Source organism: Arachis stenosperma, chromosome 1 (assembly GCF_014773155.1).
Source record: "Arachis stenosperma cultivar V10309 chromosome 1, arast.V10309.gnm1.PFL2, whole genome shotgun sequence".
NCBI classification, from domain to species: Eukaryota; Viridiplantae; Streptophyta; class Magnoliopsida; order Fabales; family Fabaceae; genus Arachis; species Arachis stenosperma.
The window spans coordinates 70695308-70707543 of record NC_080377.1 but is presented as its reverse complement, the minus strand read 5'-3'; the positions used below and the strand labels follow the sequence as shown (position 1 = coordinate 70707543).

The following is a 12236-nucleotide window of genomic DNA, read 5'->3' as shown; positions in this document are numbered from 1 at the left end:
GTTTCTGCACTTTTACTCTTCTGTTCTTTATTTTACTGCATTTCTCCCTTCCCCCTTTACATTTACTGTCATTTAATTTCTGATAAACACAAATCACTCAACCAAAACTTGATTCGCTTGACTAAACCACCCACTAAACTAAAATTGCTCAATCCTTCAATCCCTGTGGGATCGACCTCACTCATGTGAGTTATTATTACTTGATGCGACCCGGTACACTTGCCGGTGAGTTTTGTGTTGGATCGTTTTCCACACATCAAGTTTTTGGCGCCGTTGCCGGGGATTGAAATAGATTGACAATGATTAAGTGAAGTGGAGGTCTAGATTAAGCACTTTTTCTTTTCTGTTATTCTAACTCTCACTAACACACTAACTGTTTGAGAAATTGCCTCTACTAACTCACTAACAATCTATTTCAAATAACTGCACTTAATTCTCAAGGGTGTTGTTGTTGGGCTACCCTGATTGTGTGCATATCACAGGAAATCAAGTTTCTACAGACAAAGGGTACCATGACATGAAGCCACCACTCATTGCACTTATCAAGAACAATTACTCTTATGATGGAAGTCCATCAGAGGATCCTCGATAACATATATCTACTTTCCTGAGAACTTGCAATGCAATCAAAACTGATGGCCCAGATCAGGACACTTACAAGATCCTATTATTCCCTTTTTCATTGAAGGGTGAAGCTGCACAATGGTTTGAAACTTTTCCCCAAGGAAGTATCACTAGTTGGGATGATTTGGTCATCAAATTTCTGGCCAAATTCACCTCATCCAAACAGATCATCCAGCTGAAAGAGGAGAAACATCTATTCACACAAGGGGACGAAGAACCACTCTTCACAGCCTGGGAAAGATACAAGAGAGCAACTGATAAAGTGGGCTTCCGAGCTTTCTATGAAGGATTGACCCCAGAAACAAGAAAAGCAGTGGACTACTTCTCAGATGGCCTACTCAAAGCAACAACAAATGCTCAAGGAATTACAGACTTCAATGACAAAGGAACCAACAACCAACATCCATCTGAGAAACCACATAGTGCAATCTCAGAAGAAGAAGTGGCAAATATTGAAGGAGTGAATGCGTTTAAGGACCAAAACAAACAGATGCATCCTCAACCACAGCAAAACATGGAAACATCTGCTGCAGTGAATGCCAAATTTCCACCATGGAGACCCCATTCCTATCTGAGAATGAGGGAGTTTCAACATCAGGAACAAGGAAGTTTTCGCCAGGACAATTCCATGACCACAACCAATCAACATCTTCCCCCCACTAATACCACCCAAAGCCAATACCCACAACACAGACATTCCCAAACCCATCTTAACTGGAGAAGGGGTGAGTACCAAAATCACAGACCAAGGGAATTCCATTATAACAACCCGAACTTCATAAATCATCAAAAATACCATTACAGCAATAACAACCATTACATGCCTCCACCACACCCACCCTTCCTACCTTCAACATGTCATCACCAACCAACCTCGCAAGACTCTCAGAGAATCACAAACTTGGAGATCCTAATGGAGAGAATGATGAAACATCAAGAAGAAACAACAAAGAACCAAGAGATGTTAATGAGAGGGCTTGAGGAGCAGATAGCTCAACTAGCGAAGCAATTTGCAGAAATGGGTGAGAAGAAATCAGATATTTTCTTCAAAACCAATGAAGATAAACCAACCAACAACAAAGATGCTACAAAGAAGGAAGGATGGAAAGGGATCATGGAGGACAACGAGAAAATACTGGACAAAGGAAGCACCAGCCAAGAACAATACAACAAGGAATTCTTTCAAGAGGAAGCAGAGGATAGAACTAAAGAAAAGAAAAAAATCCTCACTGGAAAGTTTTCACTAGGGGATCGAGTGATGATCAATATTCAACCCTTGAAGGTATCCCCACAGTTGTCTGAACACTACACGGTGACTAAGATCCTTTCACAAGAATGTATAGAAGTCATCAAAGAGGAAACCGGAAGGAAGTTCACAGTGAAGACAGACAAGTTAAGGCACTCTGATTTCCGACCTCCATGATAAGCAGAAATGAAAATGTCAAGCTAATGACAATAAAAGAGCGCTTGTTGGGAGGCAACCCAACCTGAGGTAGTTTCTTTTCATAGCTTGTTTTCAATAAAAATGTTGAACAATTGGTATGTATTGCAAGGAGCTAAGTTTGGTGTTGCACACCAAAACAATTTGAGGGAGAATGAGGACTTTTAAGTTTGGTGTTCCACCAAAAATTTCATTTAACACATTCTCATCTCTTGCATGATTCTAGCTCCAAGCAAGCAAACATATTATTCAACTGTTAAATTGTTTTCTAGCTTTTGTTTCATTTAACCTATAGCAAGGATACATGGTTTCACTTATGGTTAATTTGGTACATCTGAGACAGTGGCAAAACAATTAAGTTTGGTGTTCATACACCAAAATCAATTCAAGAGCCACACTCAGTATTATGCTTACTAACCATGTAATTAAGGGCTTGAGAATCAAGCAACTTTGAGAACTATGCAGGATATAAGCCAATATTTGAAGACATTATGCATTGTAACTCAAAGAGGACATAGCAGAAAGAAAAATCAAAGGGCTGCAACTTCAAAGGTTGTATCTGAACTTAATCCTTGCTGCTGTGTGATGTTTCAAATCTGGAAGCCAGTGTATTTCTTGCTAAAGTGTTCATTTAGCTACAAGTGAAATTGTTTGTGAAAATGCCAAGTCTGCACAATGCTTGTATCCATCACTTAGCTTTAAATATTGCTTTGTTTCCCATATGCTTAAATAAAAGAGTTTGGTTTGAATTGAAAAGTAAAAAAAAATCCAATGTTGCATGAGTATGAATGGAAGTTGGTGGTGGCACATGTGTTTGATTAAATGCATAACTCATGAAATAAATGTTGCATAATATCATTCCCATTCAATTATAAGTTAGCTTGCTATTACAAAGACTCCTATCAATAATGAAACAACCCTTGGTAACAAAAACAGAAAGAAAAAGGAAGGAAAAAGCCAAAATGGCAAGAAAAAAACAAAGAATAAAGGTTGGACACCAATGGTTTGAACCTTAGGACAAATGCCTGTGGTGTTCTTGTATTGAGATCTGCTTGGATGAGTAAATTCTAAGGGGTATTTTGAAACCCGGTCACTTAGATCAACTGATTTGGGATGGCCAATTGAAAATCCACAATAAAGAGCAACTTAGATACAAAGCACTTAGTGATCCAAAGAGATGCTGGGCATCAATGATCCTAGGAAGAATTAGTGAGCTAAGTGTCTGTGGTGGAAAGATGTTGAGCAAAATAAAAGAAAATGAAGCCAAAGGCTAAGCTGCAACATTTAACACCAAACCTCTTAAAGAATAAAAAGCTTATTAAAGCATTATGAGCCAAGAAGAGTTAGCAAGGGAGTGAGTAAAAGGTGAGTCTTATAACAGCAAGTTTAGCAAGCCTTTGAATAAAGATATGTATTATGCAGCAGCAACAATAAGTGAGTATCATTGTCTGCATAAATGCCCCATAAATTGAAGTTCTGCTATCTGCATAATAAGGATTTATGTTCTTTTCTTATTCATATCATTTACTCTTAGTTTTGATGCTTGCTTGGGGACAAGCAAGGTTTAAGTTTGGTGTTGTGATGACAAGTCATCATATACCCATTTTTCAAGCTAATTTCACTTGTTTTGTTAGCATTTATGCACTTTCTTGCATCCTAAGTTAGTGATTTGGAGTAAAAATGCATAACTTCTCTAAATCAAGCAACCACTATGAAATTAATGATAAATCATGAGGTTTAAGCTAATTTTAATTGCATTTTAATTGATTTATAAGCCTCTTGAATTTAGTGATACTTTGAGTGGTTGTTTGGTTTATTTTAGGTGAAGAAAAGAAAAGAAAATGAAAAGCGTGGCCTAAGAAGCGTGACAAAAGAAAAGGGAAGCGTGGCCAAAGAAGGGAGAAGCGTGCCTCAACTAATGGGGGAAGCAACCTTGCCCTCCACAAGGGCAGAATGCCCTCTAGGAGGGCAGCACTAAGTGACCGAACCAAGACAAGGCAACCTTGCCCTGCCCACTCCAAGGGCAGAGCACAAAATGGTGCCTTGGAGCCAAGAGAAGCAAATTCTGCCCTGCCCTTGTGGAGAGCAGGATCGGGCACATCAAGGAAAGAAATCCAAGGAAAAATAGCTCCCATGCATGCCACAAGGTTCGAACAAGGGACCATGAGGAAGCCAAGAACTAAGGGTGACTATGGTGCCAAGAAACCAAGAAAATAACTAGCGTGTTTGCTTCCTCCCAGGATCGAACCCACGACGTGAAGGAAGGATCCTGCCCTGCCCTTGGCGCGGGCAGGGCAGCAATTGGAATAGCGCACCACACAAGATTTTCTGGCGCACCAAAATTTCTTCCTGGCGCACCAATTCCTTCCTTGGCATGATCCTGGCGCGCGCGTTCCTTCCCTGGCGCACCAAACCGATCCTGCCCTGCCCTTGGCGCGGGCAGGGCAGCCTCCAAAGCACCAACGCGCGTCCCGCGCGCCAATTTCCTTTCCTGGCGCACCAAATTCCTCCTCTGGCAGCACCAACGCACGCACGCTTCAACCTTGGCAGCACCAACTTTCCCGCCCTGCCCTTGGCGCGGGCAGGGCAGCCTCTGGCGCGCACAGACTCGCATCACAAGCACCAAGGCCGCACCAAATCACACCACCATGCATCAATTTTCTGCCCTGCCCTCCACAAGGGCAGGGCAGCCTCCTGGGAGTGGTTTTTGGGCCAAAATTCAAATTAAAAATAAATTTGAATTCATTTCTTCACCAATCCAAAAGCCCATCCAAATCCCATTATCCAAGAATAGAAAGTGTATAAATAGGACTTAGTTTGATGTAATTAGGACCTTTATGCTCACTTTTGAATTTTTACTTTTACCTTGGCTTTTGAATTTTCATTTTCACATTCCTTTGGAGCTTTGACTCTCTTGGAATTGTTCTGGAGAGAATTGGCCGAGACTTCAGAGGATCAAGGGAGAGTTGATTGATCTCTGATGAGCGGATAATTTGTATGCTTTTTGGCATTGTTTTTAGTAGGTTTTTGGTATCTTTTAGTTAGTTTTTAGTATATTTTCATTAGTTTTTAATTAAAATTCACTTTTCTGGACTTTACTATGAGTTTGTGTGTTTTTCTGTGATTTCAGGTATTTTCTGGCTGAAATTGAGGGATCTGAGCAAAAATCTGATTCAGAGACTCAAAAGGACTGCAGATGCTGTTGGATTCTGACCTCCCTGCACTCGAAGTGGATTTTCTGGAGCTACAGAAGCCCAATTGGCGCGCTCTTAACGGCGTTGGAAAGTAGACATCCTGGGCTTTCCAGCAATATATAATAGTCCATACTTTGTCCAAGATTTGATGGCCCAAACCGGCGTTCAAAGTCACCCTCAGAATTCCCAGCGTTAAACGCCGGAACTGGCACCTAATTGGGAGTTAAACGCCCAAACTGGCATAAAAGCTGGAGTTAAACGCCAAGAAGAGTCTCTACACGAAAAATGCTTCATTGCTCAGCCCAAGCACACACCAAGTGGGCCCGGAAGTGGATTTTTATGTCATTTACTCATTCTTGTACACCTTAGGCTACTAGTTTCTATAAGTAGGACCTTTTACTATTGTATTTTCATCTTGGTTCTTCTGGTTCCCTCTCTGGGGCCGAAACCAATGATCACTTTTGTTCTTATGTATTTTCAACGGTGGAGTTTCTACACACCATAGATTAAGGTGTGGAGCTCTGCTGTACCTCGAGTATTAATGCAATTACTATTGTTCTTCCATTCAATTCCACTTGTTCTTTATCCAAGATATCACTTGTTCTTCAACATGATGAAGGTGATGATTGACGCCCATCACCATTCTCACCCATGAACAAGGTGACTGACAACCATTCTTGTTCTATAAGCATCTGAGGCTTAGTGAATATCTCTTGGATTCTTCGGAGTCTTCGTGGTATAGGCAGGACCTGATGGCGGCATTCAAGAGAATCCGGAAGGTCTAACCTTGTCTGTGGTATTCTGAGTAGGATTCAATGACTGAATGACTGTGACGTGCTTCAAACCCTGAGGGCGGGGCGTTAGTGATAACGCAAAAGAATCACTGGATTCTATTCCGCGCCTGATTGAGAACCGACAGATGAATTCCGCTATGCTGTGACGGAGCATATGCAATCGCTTTCACTGAGAGGATGGGAGGTAGCTGCTGACAACAGTGAAACCCTACACGAGCTTGCCATGGAAAGGAGTAAGAAGGATTGGATGAAGACAGTAAGAAAGCAGAGAGACGGAAGGGAAGCATCTTCATACACTTGTCTGAAGCTCTTACACCAATGATATACATAAGTATCTCTATCTTTATCTTTTATGTTATTTTCGTTCATCACTATATCCCTTTGAGTCTGCCTGACTGAGATTTACAAGATGACCATAGCTTGCTTCATACCACCAATCTCCGTGGGATCGACCCTTACTCGCGTAAGGTTTATTACTTGGACGACCCAGTGCACTTGCTGGTTAGTTGTGCGAAGTTGTAGTGATCACAATTTCGCGCACCAAGTTTTTGGCGCCGTTGCCGGGGATTGTTCTTGTGTATGGACAACTGACGGTTCATCTTGTTGCTTAGATTAGGTATTTTTTATTTTTTAGAGTTCTTAAGAGTGAATTCTAGTGTTTCAAAGTGATGTTCTTATCATCACCAAAGCTGATTGATCATCATCAATTTAGCTCTTGAATGCAATGTCCTGCTGAAGCTTAGCCGGCCATGTCTAATTCCTTTAGACTAAAGCTTTAGACTAACATTGCATGATTCCTGGAATTCTCATTAAGAATTTTGATACCTTTATTTTCCTTTTCACTTAATTTTCGAAAAAGCACAAAAAATTTTACAAAATCATAAAATCCAAAAATATTTCTTGTTTGAGTCTAGTGTCTCATTTTAAGTTTGGTGTCAATTGCATGTTTCTGTTTTTCTTGCATTTTTCGAATTTATGCATGTGTCTTCACTAATCTTCAAGTTGTTCTTGATGATTTCCTTGTTTTGATCTTTGAATTCTATTGACTTGAGTGTTTTGTTGTTTCTCATATGCATTCTCATCTTGTTAGTGTCAGTAGTATACAAACTGCTAAGTTTGGTGTCTTGCATGCATTGTTATTTAGTTGCATTTTGATTATTCCTCATTATTAAAAATCCAAAAATATTTTTAATTTGAGTCTTTTCAAGTCAATAATACAGAGAATTGAAGATTCAGAATATACTGCAGAGGAATCACACAGAAAAAGCTGGGCATTCAAAAATGCCCAGTGAAGAAGACAGACTGGCGTTTAAACGCCAGCCAGGGTGCCTGGTTGGGCGTTTAACGCCCAAAAGGGTAGTAGTTTGGGCGTTAAACGCCAGAATGTGCACATTCTGGGCGTTTAACGCCAGGATGGCACAAGGGGGAAGATTTTGTTTTCAAATCAAATTTTTTTCAAGTTTTCAAAGCTTTTCAAAATCAAATCTTTTTCAAAACCATATCTTTTCAAATTGTTTTCAAATCATATCTTTTAAAATTGTTTTCAAATCATATCTTCTCAATCACATCTTTTTAAAACCATAACTTTTCAATCAAATCTTTTTAATCACATCTTTTTCAAAATAGTTTTCAATCAAATCTTTTTAATTTCTAATTTCAAAATCTTTTTCAAAAATCACTTTACTTCTTTCCCACTTTTGTTTTCGAAAATCAATTAGTGTTTTTCAAAATGTTTTCAAAATCTTTTACTTAATTTTCGAAAATTACTTCCCTTCTTCTCACATCCTTCTACTTTTGGACTAACACTATCTCTTAATGCAAAATTCGAACTCCATCTTCTTTGATAAGTTCGAATTTTCTACTTCTGTCTTCTACTTTTCTTTTCCTCTGACACCTCAAGGAATCTCTATACTGTGACATAGAGGATTCCATATTTTCTTGTTTTCTTCTCTTTCATATGAGCAGGAACAAAGACAAAGGCATTCTTGTTGAAGCTGACCGAATTCTTCAAAGAAGAAGAACACATGGCAGCCGAAAACAACAACAATGCAAACAATGCAAGGAAGGTGCTGGGTGACTTTACTGCACCTACTCCCGACTTTTATGGGAGAAGCATCTCTATCCCTGCCATTAGAGCAAACAACTTTGAGCTTAAGCCTCAATTAGTTTCTCTAATGCAACAGAATTGCAAGTTCCATGGACTTCCAATGGAAGATCCTCATCAGTTCTTAGCTGAATTCTTGCAAATCTGTGACACAGTCAAGACTAATAGGGTTGACCCTGAGGTCTATAGACTGATGCTATTCCCTTTTGCTGTAAGAGACAGAGCTAGAATATGGTTGGACTCTCAACCTAAAGAAAGCCTGGACTCTTGGGAAAAGCTAGTCAATGCCTTCTTGGCAAAGTTCTTTCCACCTCAAAAATTGAGTAAGCTTAGAGTGGAAGTCCAAACCTTCAGACAGAAGGATGGAGAATCCCTCTATGAAGCTTGGGAAAGATACAAACAATTAATCAGAAAGTGTCCTTCTGACATGCTTTCTGAATGGAGCATCATAGGTATTTTCTATGATGGTCTCTCTGAACTATCCAAAATGTCTTTGGATAACTCCGCTGGAGGATCTCTTCATCTGAGGAAGAAGCCTATGATCCTGAGAACCCTTCAATGGAAGAGGTGAATTACCTAGGAGAACCCTATGGAAACACCTATAATTCTTCATGGAGAAATCACCCAAATTTCTCATGGAAGAATCAAGAGAGACCTCAACAAGGTTTCAATAATAGTAATGGTGGAAGAAATAGGTTTAGCAATGGCAAGCCTTTTCCATCATCTTCTCAGCAACAGACAGAGAGTTCTAAGCAGAATACCTCTAACTTAGCAACCATGGTCTCTGATCTAATAAAGACCACTCAAAGTTTCATGACTGAAACAAGGTCCTCCATTAGGAATATGGAAGGACAAGTGGGTCAGCTGAGTAAGAAAGTTACTGAACTCCCCCCTAGTACTCTCCCAAGTAATACAGAAGAAAATCCAAAAGGAGAGTGCAAGGCCATCAACATGGCCGAATTCTGGGAGGAAGAAGAGGCAGTGAACGCCACTGAGGAAGACCTCACTGGACGTCCACTGGCCTCCAATGAGTTCCCCAATGAGGAACCATGGGAATCTGAGGCTCAAAATGAGACCATAGAGATTCCATTGGACTTGTAGAGAATGTTTTGGTTAAGATTGAAGACCACTACATCCTACTGATTTCATAGTCCTAGAGACTGGGAAGTGCATGGATAAATCCATCATCCTTGGCAGACCCTTCCTAGCCACAGCAAAGGCTGTGATCGATGTTGATAGAGGAGAGTTGATCATTCAAGTGAATGAAGAATCCTTGGTGTTTAAGGCCCAAGGACATCCATCTATCATCATGGAGAGGAAGCTTGAAGAGCTTCCCTCAAATCAGAGACAAATAGAGCCCCCACAGTCAAACTCTAAGTTTGGTGTTGGGAGGCCACAACCAAACTCTAAGTTTGGTGTTGAACCCCCACATTCAAACTCTAAGTTTGGTGTTGGGAGGTTCCAACATTGCTCTGATCATTTGTGAGGCTCCATGAGAGCCATCTGTCAAGCTACTGACATTAAAGAAGCGCTTGTTGGGAGGCAACCCAATGTTTTATAGTTAACTATTTTGTTATTTTATCTTTTTTGTAGGTTGATGATCATGAGAAGTCACAAAATCCATTGAAAAAGCAAAAACAGAATGAAAAATAGGAAGAAAAACAGCACACCCTGGAGGAAGAACTCACTGGCGTTTAAACGCCAGTGAGGCTAGCAGTTGGGCGTTTAACGCCCAGTCTGGCACCATTCTGGGCGTTTAACGCCAGAAAGGGGCACCAGACTGGCGTTAAACGCCAGAAAAGGGCTAGAACCTGGCGTTAAACGCCAGGAATGGGCACCAGCCCGGCGTTTAACGCCAGAAATGGCTCAAAACGTGGATTTTGATGCTATTTGGTGCAGGGATGACTTTTCCTTGACACCTAAGGATCTGTGGACCCCACAGGATCCCCAAACAACCCCACCACTCTCTCTTCTTCTTCACCCATTCATCAATCACCTCAACATCTCTTTCTCTTCACCACTCACATCCATCCTTCATAAAACACCACTTCTTCCCCTCTTTGGCCTAACCACAAAGCCATCTCCCTCTCCTCCATTTCTTCTTCTTCTACTCTCTTCTTTCTTCTTTTGCTCGAGGACGAGCAAACCTTTTAAGTTTGGTGTGGTAAAAGCATTGCTTTTTGTTTTTCCATAACCATTTATGGCATCCAAAGCCGGTTCAACTGAGAAGGCATGACCTCAAGCCCATCACTAAGAAGAAGATGGAGCAAACAAGAGACCCCTCTCATCAAGAGATCCCTAAGATACCTCAAGGGATGCATTTTCCTCCACAAGACTATTGGGAGCAACTGAACACCTCCCTAGGAGAATTAAGTTCCAACATGGGACAACTAAGGGTGGAGCATCAAGAACACTCCATCATTCTCCATGAAACCAGAGAAGATCAAAAAATCATGAGAGAGGAGCAACAAAGACAAGGAAGAGACATTGAGGAGCTCAAGCACTCCATAGGATCTTCAAGAAGAAGAAAGAGCCGCCATCACTAAGGTGGACCCGTTCTTTAATCTCCTTGTTCTTTATTCTTCTGTTTTTCGAATTTTAGTGCTTTATGTTTATCCATGTTTGTGTCTTATGATCATTAGTGTCTTAGTGTCTATGCCTTAAAGCTATGAATATGAATCCATCACCTTTCTTAAATGAAAACTGTTTTTATCACAAAAGAACAAGAAGTACAGGATTTCAAATTCATCTTTAAAACTAGCTTAATTAGTTTGATGTGGTGACAATACTTTTTGTTTTCTGAATGTATGCTTAAACAGTGCATATGTCTTTTGAATTTGTGGTTCATGAATGTTAAAATTGTTGGCTCTTGAAAGAATGATGAAAAAGGAGACATGTTACTGAGGATCTGAAAAATCATAAAAATGATTCTTGAAGCAAGAAAAAGCAGTGAATACAAAAAAAAAAAAAAAAAAAAGAGAAAAAGAAGGAGAAAAACGAAAAAAAAAGGGGAGAAAGAGAAAAAAGAAAGAAAAAGAAAGAAATAAAGTTGTGATCCAAGGCAATAAGAGTGTGCTTAAGAACCCTGGACACCTCTAATTGGGGACTTTAGCAAAGCTGAGTCACAATCTGAAAAGGTTCACCCAATTATGTGTCTGTGGCATGTATGTATCCGGTGGTAATACTGGAAGACAGAGTGCTTTGGGCCACGGCCAAGACTCATAAAATAGCTGTGTTCAAGAATCATCATACTTAACTAGGAGAATCAATAACACTATCTGGATTCGGAGTTCCTAAAGAAGCCAATCATTCTGAATTTCAAAGGATAAAGTGAGATGCCAAAACTGTTCGGAGGCAAAAAGCTACTAGTCCCGCTCATCTAATTTGGAGCTTAGTTTCATTGATAATTTGGAGTTTATAGTATATTCTCTTCTTTTTATCTTACTTGATTTTCAGTTGCTTGGGGACAAGCAACAATTTAAGTTTGGTGTTGTGATGAGCGGATAATTTGTATGCTTTTTGGCATTGTTTTTAGTAGGTTTTTGGTATCTTTTAGTTAGTTTTTAGTATATTTCATTAGTTTTTAATTAAAATTCACTTTTCTGGACTTTACTATGAGTTTGGTGTTTTTCTGTGATTTCAGGTATTTTCTGGCTGAAATTGAGGGATCTGAGCAAAAATCTGATTCAGAGACTCAAAAGGACTGCAGATGCTGTTGGATTCTGACCTCCCTGCACTCGAAGTGGATTTTCTGGAGCTACAGAAGCCCAATTGGCGCGCTCTCAACGGCGTTGGAAAGTAGACATCCTGGGCTTTCCAGCAATATATAATAGTCCATACTTTGTCCAAGATTTGATGGCCCAAACCGGCGTTCAAAGTCACCCTCAGAATTCCCAGCGTTAAACGCCGGAACTGGCACCTAATTGGGAGTTAAACGCCCAAACTGGCATAAAAGCTGGAGTTAAACGCCAAGAAGAGTCTCTACACGAAAAATGCTTCATTGCTCAGCCCAAGCACACACCAAGTGGGCCCGGAAGTGGATTTTTATGTCATTTACTCATTCTTGTACACCTTAGGCT

General features: G+C 40.2%; 1 non-coding gene across 1 annotated transcript; it reads right to left on the bottom strand.

Annotated features, from left to right (window-relative positions):
- Positions 1 to 8482: 8482 nt before the first annotated feature.
- LOC130948557 (small nucleolar RNA R71) lies at positions 8483 to 8590 on the bottom strand. Its single transcript, XR_009073095.1, has one exon. It is a non-coding gene; the product is annotated as a small nucleolar RNA R71 (small nucleolar RNA).
- Between the last annotated feature and the right edge of the window lie 3646 nt (positions 8591 to 12236).